The sequence below is a fragment of the Glossina fuscipes genome, unplaced genomic scaffold, assembly GCF_014805625.2.
Source record: "Glossina fuscipes isolate IAEA_lab_2018 unplaced genomic scaffold, Yale_Gfus_2 222, whole genome shotgun sequence".
Taxonomy (NCBI): Eukaryota; Metazoa; Arthropoda; class Insecta; order Diptera; family Glossinidae; genus Glossina; species Glossina fuscipes.
Window position 1 is genome coordinate 1,320,623 of NW_023998565.1, and position 10,278 is coordinate 1,330,900.

Here is a 10,278-nt window from a genome sequence, read left to right on the forward strand (position 1 = left end):
TTGCGGTTTTTCTGGACGACATTCTAATTAAGAAGAGAAAGTAAGTTAATGTTGACGGAAAGGCAGATATAGGTAGATGAATTCAGGCTTAGACGCAGATCAAAAAAATATGTATTTTCTGCTTGTGAAGCGGTTTTTTATATTATGCAGAAGTTTTCACGAAAGAAAAAATTTCAATAATCTACAACCATGCAATAGACAATTGACGGTTTCAAATTTTTTATAAAGTGAAAGAAAGTTTTTTCAACCTTTAGCTTATGTAAAAAACAAATAAGAACATAATATATAGATACTCTATGTAACTTCGTCTAATACAGTTTTTCATTCGCTTTGGTAACAATAAACCAAAAACCTTACATCCAAATTTAACAAACTTGATTTACTTTCTAAAAATTTTACTATTTTCCACTCTCCATCATAAAAAAGCAGAAATTAGACTTTCCCTCCATAGTCATTCGATTGTTGTCAATTGAAGTGAACGGATGTGTTATTTTGTGCGGGCAGTGTTATACAACTATATAGCCATTAAAACGTTTAGCATACAATTTTACACAAACAATATAAGCGTAAAAAAGTTGATCATTATAAGTGAGTTTTAGCTTTTGACAAGGCTAAATAGCATACATGCATAAATTGATTGGCCCATTTTGGTTTAGCCTTTTTTAAGGTTTTCATTGATAATATACACAAGTGATAATATATACGGATGTGTGATGTTAGGTCTATTGTTTCGTTAAATTTGGAACGAGTGCACTTTTATTCATTGTTGAGCTGCTGCTTAGTTGCCGGCGTTATTTGTTGGAGAGTAGACAAATGAAGAGGTGCCTATCGCTTGTCCAATTGTTGGGGTGTCATTATTTTCTTCTATATTTAATCATATATAACTTGAATTCAAACAGTTCGCCTTATTTATTATATGAAGTGCATTGTGTGAAATATTTGAATATATCTCATAACTAGTGCACAATGGTCGGAAAGGGTAAGAAGAATAAGAAAGGTTTGAAGAGTGTGTGGGGAGATCGTTCGATGTAGAAATGATGTCGTCCGACGATGATGTGTTGCGAAGGGGGGCCAGAAGGCTGGCTTAGTTGAAAAGAGTTGTGGAGAACGTCACCGCAGTTTGTCCGATGTGTCGAATAACGACAGTGATTTATTTGAATGTCCGTTGGAGCGATTTGACGTCTTCAGTTGTCGGTGGGCGCTCAGGATCTATGAAGAGCCGGCTCTGCAGTTTTATCCGCTCATGTCTGGAGTGTCAAAGACTTGTTCTTCGAGAGATGCCGCAACGCAAATCAAAGAGAGATGAATTGGTGGACACGTAGACTGTCCAAGAAAAGACAGACCGTTCGAGTGGGTGAAAATGCCGTGAATGATGTTCAGCTAAGAGTCGAATTGAGGCAATGCCTAAATAACTATAAGCGCATGCTTATGAAGACCAAAGAGGACAACTGGAGAAACTTTGTGCCCCGAAATCGTTACGATCCTTGGGGTCAGATTTACGTGGTATCAGAGGAAGAAGGTATTCGTACTTCAAATGGGGTACCATCCAACTGGAAAGAGTGTCTGCACTCGTTAATGGGCACATTCTTCCTTGGGCGGGATGATGCTGTGCTTCCCAATATTGGTTTTATGTCTCCTCCGTCTCCCTTGGAGAAGAATGAAATTGGGTATTCAATTTCGAAAGTTAGATCAAAAAGATCCCCATGCGTTGGCGAAGTAATGGAGAAGATGGCTAAAACGATCTGGAAGGTTATTCTTGAATATATGATTTATTCTCAGTGTCTGTCTTAAGGTCACTTTCCATTACATTGGAAAATAACAAATGTCATAGTTTTTCTTTAGTCATCTTGAAAGACTAGGAGCGATCCTTGGTTTTATCGGGGCATCGTTCTCCTCCCAGTTTCTCTTTGGAAAATTTCTAGAGGGGGAGAGAAGTACTTGCCAGACTGAAAAATTGCCTGAAAATTAAACTCTGCACAAGCTACTTCTCTCAAAGACGTCCTTGTGTTGTGGGTATAAACGATATTGTACTTAGCACAAGAATTTATCAGTGGACCATTTATATGGAACATTATAACAAATCATTTATTAAGGCACCTAGAAAACATTTGCGGAGAAGTAAATGGAATACTTAGCTTGTCTACGTATGCAGACGACGTGATCATCCTGGTGAAAAGTAGAGTTCGGAAAGTAATTGAAGAAAGCGGTGGAGGCGTTATGAGAGTAATTAATGCTTGGGGACATAGTGTTGGTGTCGATGTCTCATTAGAGAAAACTGATAATGAAAGGTTAGTCTGGCAGACCTGCAGTGGTCAAAGTGAATGAGATTGGTCTTAGGTACGAGGCAAAAGTCAAGTACCTAGATATTACCATGAATGATAAGGACAAGTTTTTTCCACACCTTGACAAGGTTAAGGGCAAACTTATGAATGTGGTAGGGCAGATTTATCGTGGCCTACGGTCACCCGAGGTTTAGCGTTAGCTTACGTCTCGGGTTTCTACTTACGGACTACACATTTTTGCATGAAAAAGGCCGTTTTGAAAATAGGACTTGCCTATATGTCCCCGAGTACTCTGCATTCAGAGACTTAGAGGCCGTAGGAGTCGTGGCGTTTGCATCTTGTCTTTTCTTCAATCACCGGCGTATTTGACGAGGTTTTGGCAGCACTTCTAAGCGCTGCTTTGACTGGCTTCTCAATAGTTTATTTGACTGTTACTGACTGTCTGGGCATTGAGAGTTTCGTGGTGTCTGTGGGAAATCCAAAACGCGGAAGTAGCCTTGTGGAATTGCAAAATTGCAAAGTTGTTTCACCCAAAAAAAGGCGGAGGTTTTAGATACGCGGAGGCACACCCGTATATGTATCTTCGCGTCCACAAGTCCATTCGTGGACTTACCATCCTTGGAGCGTTCAGTGTGCGTTTGCGTCCTTCGTGCGCTATGAAGCATCCTGCGGTTAAGCCTTAAACGCTTAGAGACATCTTTCCCTCCGTAGAAAAAATTGGACATTATAGATAGAAATAGAAATAAAAAAAGTTTGATATTTTTCCATACAATGATTCAGTCTTCGCAGGCACGTTTTGAAATGACGTTGCAAAATAAGACATTACATGGGAGTCGTCGAAAAAGGGAACCAATACGAACGCTTTTTAATGGCCAAACCACGTCAGTATGCTAAGTTTTATCAAAATATCCCAAAAATTGTGATCTGTGGGTTGAACAAAAATACAGAGGCAGACATTAGACGAACAGAATCATTTTCTTAATGGATCGGTATAATCAAAAGTGGGTCGATCAGAAGCCCTTCCGAGTATTACATACGCCCTCATAAACTTAATATACCACGTACCACAAGTGGTGTAGGGTATAATTACGTAAGCATTTGAATGTACTTTATATATCCACAATAGAAAAATGAGGAGCTGTGCACTCAACAGCTTCAGAGCCCCACAAATGATGTATATAGTTGATCAGTATCAAATTCTGAATCGTTTTAAACTTGTACTTATATAAAATATTTGGAAGCTCTTCCACATCAAATCGATCGGAAAAGACGCCATGCACCACTTAAACTGAGAAATCCTTTGTTTTTAAAAGCAAAAACCAATTGTTTTTCTTCATTGCTCATAAACTACAACATATAAAATTTGGCATGCATATTCTGTTTAAAGGACATTGGAAAATGTCTAACTATTCGGACTATTTCTTAGGTTACCCTTTTTGTCAAAACCGTAGTTCAGAAGGAAGTTTCAGAGACAACATTAATTATATTTAATGTATTGTTGACCACTGTCAAATCCGGAATACACCTAAACATGTCAATGTGTTCGTCTGTCCATCTCTGTGAAGTCTGTGATATTTATTCTATTCTATATTCATTTTCCTTTCCCACATTGCAGGATATAGTAATAACACCTCTAATTTCTGTGTTTTTTCTCATTATTCATAAACTGGTCAACACATGTATATTCTACAAAAATCGATAAAATCAGCCATCACGATCCTATAACGTAAATTATACAAATTCCCCATTCCGTTTCCTTTTTTAAATCCCTTTCAAAATAAAAAGGGATAAAAAGATTCGGCTAGTACGAATGTCATTTTCTTACTTGTTTGTTTAATCATTGTTAAGGTCTAAAACTTGTTAACAATTACTCTAACACATCACCTATAAGGGTATCGGCGATTGGACTTTAATTTCTTAAAGACTTTCGACAAACAACATGAAATTTGTAACTGGCAACAGCGATGCGATGATTCGTTTCATAGAAAATACTCTCCTGCAAATAACCATCAAACATAGTTTACCCATCACAGTCTTGACCGCAATCTCATCAATTTCATCAACAGGCTACTGCACACCGGATGCAACCATCATTTGACAAAATGAACAGAATAGACGGCCACATGTGCATCATAATCTTCAGACCATTTTCTTTTTGTCTGTATACCATCCATTATCTTGTAAGAAATGAAAAACAAGCAATAAACACAATTTATTTTAAAGTTGAAATATATTCATGAATTTGTTTTATTGGATAGTGATAAATAGCAATTTCTAAATTATGGAGCAAATAATATAAAAAATATATAAAACCGTAATAAACAAACAAGCTTATTTATCTATTAATTTTTTTTTTTTGGTTGTTTTAGATGTTAGGTGAAAAATTTCTTATATACAGGTCTATAACCCCAGTAACATGGCATAGAAGTCAAGGATTGATAGTACGTTGCAGATCAGCCGAAATGCGAATGTTTGGAAATCCAAATGGAACCAGATGGTACTAAATCATTTACGCGTCCTTCTTGCATTTTGGTCCATTTTCAATACCGACCTACGTGCAAAAGCTATCAATGTTTCTTCCAAATTTGAAGTTGACAGCATTTTTGCGGTTAGAAGAATGTTTATAACAGACATTACACAAACGGAATTGCGAACATGCCATACTTTACAATATGTATACCTTATGGGATCTCCACATTTAAAGGGAAGTTGAAAAATTTGAAAGAATTTTGTTAAACGGCCTCAAGTTAACACAATATAAGCTTTTCTGACATCCGGAGAGAGCACCGGTTTTTTTCCTAATTCACTATTAAAAGAGATAGTTTATTGATGTATATGTTTGTAGATTTGCGTTTTCGAAAAGCATAGGAGCCAGCTGGAATTATTTACTTTTTGTTCAAAAAATACATCAGTCTCTCCAAACCATTATTAATTATCTTCATGAACACTGAGTTTAGCAGGATAGGGCTAAACTTGCATTAGCAATGGGCACGCCTTTCATGGAATTTAAAGGGTAAGGTCGTGTTAGACCAGCGAAGATTGCAGCACAGATAAGGCAGCCTTCCCCAATTCTTGGGAATCAGTGTTGAGAATCATTGTATTTTTGTTACCTAAGATTTTGTTCCTATCTTCATTGCGGTTTTTTGAGGTATCTAAAGATGAATTCGGCAAAGGGCAATTTTTGTCATACGATTCATTTTCAAGACTTTGATAATAATTAGATGTGTATTTCTTTTACATTCTTTGTAAGAAATATTTTCTACTGACATGATCATATTAAATACTAATTCATGCCCTCTGGTCGGAGCTTGTTTAAAGTATTGTGATTATTTGAACCGCAAGCAATACATTTGACTTCCTTAATGAATTCGTTTTCGAGTTAAAAATTTTTTTTTTGTTTGCAATTTTGTAAAACCCTTTTTTGAAAATTTACACATTAAATTTTTTCTCTTTTTTCGTCCGAATATTGGGTAAGTATTCCCCAGGATAACAGCTACAAACACAACAGCTCGTCTCCTTAAGGATCTAATTAGCACAGGTAGAGATGATTTTGAAGGTTTTTATATGAATGCTGCTAAGAATAGTAAGCGATCGAAGATGTTAGGGGATAAAGTTGATTTATCTCACAAATAAGGTGATGATTTAATAGTGCTCATTAAACACGTAGTTAATAAGCCGTCTGATTTGAGTGCCAACGCCATTTCAAATCATAACATTAATTTGTATGACTATTTCGCAATGCAATTTCTTAGTTTTTGTTGAAACTTGCGAAAATGCCGAAGACGAGCATATGAACATTAAGTCGGACCTTTCCTTTTATAATAATTTGAAATGTTGCAATATTAATAGCTTACAAGGACTAAAAGCGGTTAGCAAGGGCAGAGCTACATTGCTGTTCAGTTCTGCTCTTAATGCCAATAACTTCGTTAAAAACAATGATTTTCATAAAAAAAATTTAAAATCGTTATTCGCAAGGTTCGCAATGAATATGTTGTAAACAAGATCATTGAAAAAGCATTAAGTCTGTTGATAGGTTTCAAAGAAGACATCCTAACAACAAGGACGATTGTATTCCCAGAACTAATATTGAAATTGGTTTTAAAGGGAAAGCCCTCCCCAAATAGGTCAAATTCAATTTTTACAATCTACCCGTGAAGTACTTCGTATCCACCTTAAAGTGTGATAGATATGGGCAGGTATTGAAGTTTTGGAAAGCCAAGTAGGACAGTTGTCTCAATTGCAGTAAGTCTCCCAAGTGCGAAGTGGTTTGTCCTGCGGGTCAGGCGAGCACGACGCTCTAAACAAGTGTTGCTCGAACAGAGACCGGGAATTAAATAACAACAAGATTATAGCCATTAGAAATCTTTCTTATAAAAAAGTGAAAGAGAAGTTTTCCTCAAACTGCTTTAAATTTCTCGATGACAACTCCTACGACGAGCATTTGGAAACTTGCCTGTTATTGTGACTAAGGGTATTATGTTAATACGATTCTAAAGGGTGAGAATGTTAATACGATTCCAACTAACAAAAAATTTAAGGCGATTGTTAAAGGAAATCTGTTATTTGCAAACTTTCTCCCACTTCAACCCCAAAGTCGTCTGTAAGAAGATCTCAGCAGCCAATGATTTCGACCAACATTCTGAGTTTCTCGGAACTTGGTAGATTAATCTCTGCGATTAAAGAATGATCTCTCATAATCTTCTTAAGGAATTTCAAAAAAATGTGTCAACGGCATAGTTCCTTTCGCGATAGAGCGTTTAGAAAATAACCAGAATCCTGTGCCGCATCACAAAAAAAAAATTTTAAATGAAAACAAAAGAAAAGAAGAAGAGTCTTACGAACCCTTTTAGGAGTCCCCACGGTGTGACTGGGCCCGCAGTTAAGTCCGTCTGTGAGGTCCGTATTGTACGCCTTTCGTTGGTCCTTTCTTAGTCCGTCAGTAACCATTCCCCGTCCTCCTATCCATTCGTGCGTATGCCCACCCACACTCTGCTTCAGCCGTGGAGTATACCGCTTAGCCAAGCATTTCTAGCCAAGAACTTTTAATTTTAATTTTTATCCATTTTGTCGTCTTAACCAATTACATTATTTATTTACTTAAAATTTCCTTTCATTAGTACCTAGACTTTTCCATATTCTCTTTGTTCGCTTAAATTTGTGTTTTCAACGAGTTAAAGCCCGATCACGTCTTTGAGAAAATGTAAGAATATATTCAATTAGGAATTGTTCTATTTATACATTGGTTTATGATAAGTTTGTAAATAATTTTTTTTTTTTTTTTTTTACAAAAGTTTCGGCGGATATCGAAAGCTAAGTTTTTAAATTTAGCTTACCATTTATATATTTATGACAAGAATGAACTCGATGCTACAATCTCCTTCCTTATTTGTTCCTAGATTTGAATTAGCGACAGGTGTCCACGTATCTTGGCTCATGTTTACAGCAAAGGGTTGTTGCTTTAGTTGATTCCTGGATGGTCGGGAAGGTTGTTGTTGTTGAAAAAGGTTTGATTTTGATGGAATAATAGTATCGCTGAACGGATTGTAGGCAGATATATTTCCAGCCGGTTGCAGCGAAGCAGGTTTAATTAGATTATCTAATTTGACTAAAGCTGAATTCTCACCCAAAAATGCCTGATGATTAATACTTCACAAGCATTTGTTTTTTAAAAAAAAATATCGTTTTTTTTTCAAATAATTTTTTGTTTACATTATTTATTTTCGATGAATTAAAATCTTTTTTCTTATTATTTTAGTAATTCTCACGCTTCAGTTGTTATTTCGCAAATCTCCAAAACAAGAAAACATTTTTCGGCAAACCGTTATTCTTGCCAAATGTGCTCTCGAACAAGGCCGTTATTACGATCACACTTACTCTATTGCGATATAGCAGTGGACAGAACCCGTACGCTACTTTTGTGCGTAGACGTTACAGATGTCTAATTCTCGCTACGATCAAACGCCTAGTACTACGAGTAAATCCTCTGGGGTTCCGTTTTTAGTTAAAATATGGGTTGGTTTTTACAATATAATACTCAAAGTGTTCGACGTAACTTATCATTTCTGGATTTTTACATGAACTCGTCTAATATTGATTTCTGCATATTAAGCAAAGTTTTTCTAAGGGATGACAATTTTTTTGAAGTTAAAGTTTCCAGTTACGTCTTTTCATTGCTTGGGTTAATGCATATGTTACATTCCAGAAAGAAGGCTGCTGCTGCAAGTTGTGATGAAGATAAGTAGGACATAATTAGAGCACTGTCTGGAGGAAGCTTAACTATCCTTTTGCATGCAATTAATAACTATTGGTCTAGTTACTTAGATTTGCGATGTATGAAAGCAGTTCCCCTCTCTAAGACAGGTAAAAGCTTAAATGATTTAAGTAACTTCAGACTAATTTCGCTAATGTCTGTATTCATAAAGATTATCAATCTCATGGTTAAGAAGAGGCTAATGGATTTCTTGCAAATTGGGAACGTTATTCCAGCTCGTTCGTATGCCTATCAAAAACGTAAATCTGCAAATATGTATATATTTTTTCTCATAGCTAGTTTAAAAAAAGCTGGTAAAATTGTTGTTGTGCTTTCATTAGGCATAAGCAAACTATGATTGTGTCAACTTGTTTAAGCTTGGTAAAATTCTCTTAGACTTTTTAATTCCTCTTCAAAAGCGTCAGTGGATACTAAATTTTTTTTTTAATTGTGCTTTGGTAATGGGTAAAGAAAAAGTTGAAGTGTATGGTGGTATTCCACAAGGCCATTGTTTGAGCCCCATACTCTTCGACCTACATACCACTACTTTGCATAATCTTCAAGAAGACAAAGCTCATATTTTGCGATATACAGAGGATTTCCCATTAGTATCTGCGGATTAATCTTTTTCAGCGGCTGTGAATAATCTCTCGACAAAAGTTCATATTGGCCGTCGACAAGACGTATGGACCTCCGTTACTTGCAGCAACAAAAACACACGTTGTTTTTTACATTTAGCTACAGTTTTTTCGAAGCGACCGTAAAAGCCTTGTTTACTTTCTAACTTTAGGATTCTACGATTCATTAGAGAAACCCATATTATGTAAAGGCAACAGAAAGCATGCCGAAAAATAATGGGACTACCATTTCCGTTTTCTAAGTGAGATCATGAAGACATTTTTCTTAAGAAATGTGGAACCCGTCTGCCGTTTTGATTGACCTAATTTAATATGGTTCCTTTGTCTAGTCTAAATCTGATTCTTTGCCATATGCATATGTATTTTTTGTTCCAATTCTAAGATATAAACAGAAAGCCTCGATGCTAGTTTTAAACCGTGTCAGTCATAAATCGAACGATACAAATCGTCGCCTTTAAAGAGAAGACTACTTTTTACCTTTATTTTATTTTGCAGCCTGAAGACTGCGCACCCAAGAAATACACGGCCATATCAATAAAAGCTTGCTTGTTTAAACCCAACGGAGACATGCGTGTCACTTGGTCTTCTTCAGCCAAAGGTACAAATTCTTCGCAGTGATAAACACACAATCGATGAAAATAGGTATATTTTGTAAGTCTAATATTAATATTACTGCAAACTTTGGGTTTTTTTTTTTTTTTTTTTTTTTTTTTTTTGTTTGTTTAGAGATGGATTGGACCAGTTAAGTTAATGTTAGATCCATAATCCAGAAACGAAGTTGAGAGCGATTGATGAAAAAATTTAAGCATAGGTAGACTGATGTGGCAGAGTGTTCGCAATGAGAGGCTCTGTTCCGCTGTCAATCCATAAATCACCGTCCTTGTTACTGCACTGTCAAGATCCGGCTAATAATGCCGATAAAAGAAAAAGTGTAGGCGATTCGTGATTGTAATAGAAATACTAAATGTAAAATTAGAATGAAAACTCAGCTGATTTGATAAAGGCAGTCAGTTGCTTCAAATGCCTAAAGTTACCAGCACGAAAAATTTCATATAGATTGTTATACAGGTTAAATATACTGAAAGATTGTCTAAGGATGTCAAACCTC

At 36.0% G+C, this 10,278-nt stretch overlaps 1 long non-coding RNA gene across 1 annotated transcript; it reads right to left on the minus strand.

Annotated features, from left to right (window-relative positions):
• LOC119642347 lies at positions 1-9,875 on the minus strand. Its single transcript, XR_005248008.1, has 3 exons — positions 9,648-9,875; positions 7,616-8,798; positions 1-4,459 (listed from the first exon to the last, which is right to left on the minus strand). It is a non-coding gene; the product is annotated as an uncharacterized LOC119642347 (long non-coding RNA).
• Positions 9,876-10,278: the final 403 nt, after the last annotated feature.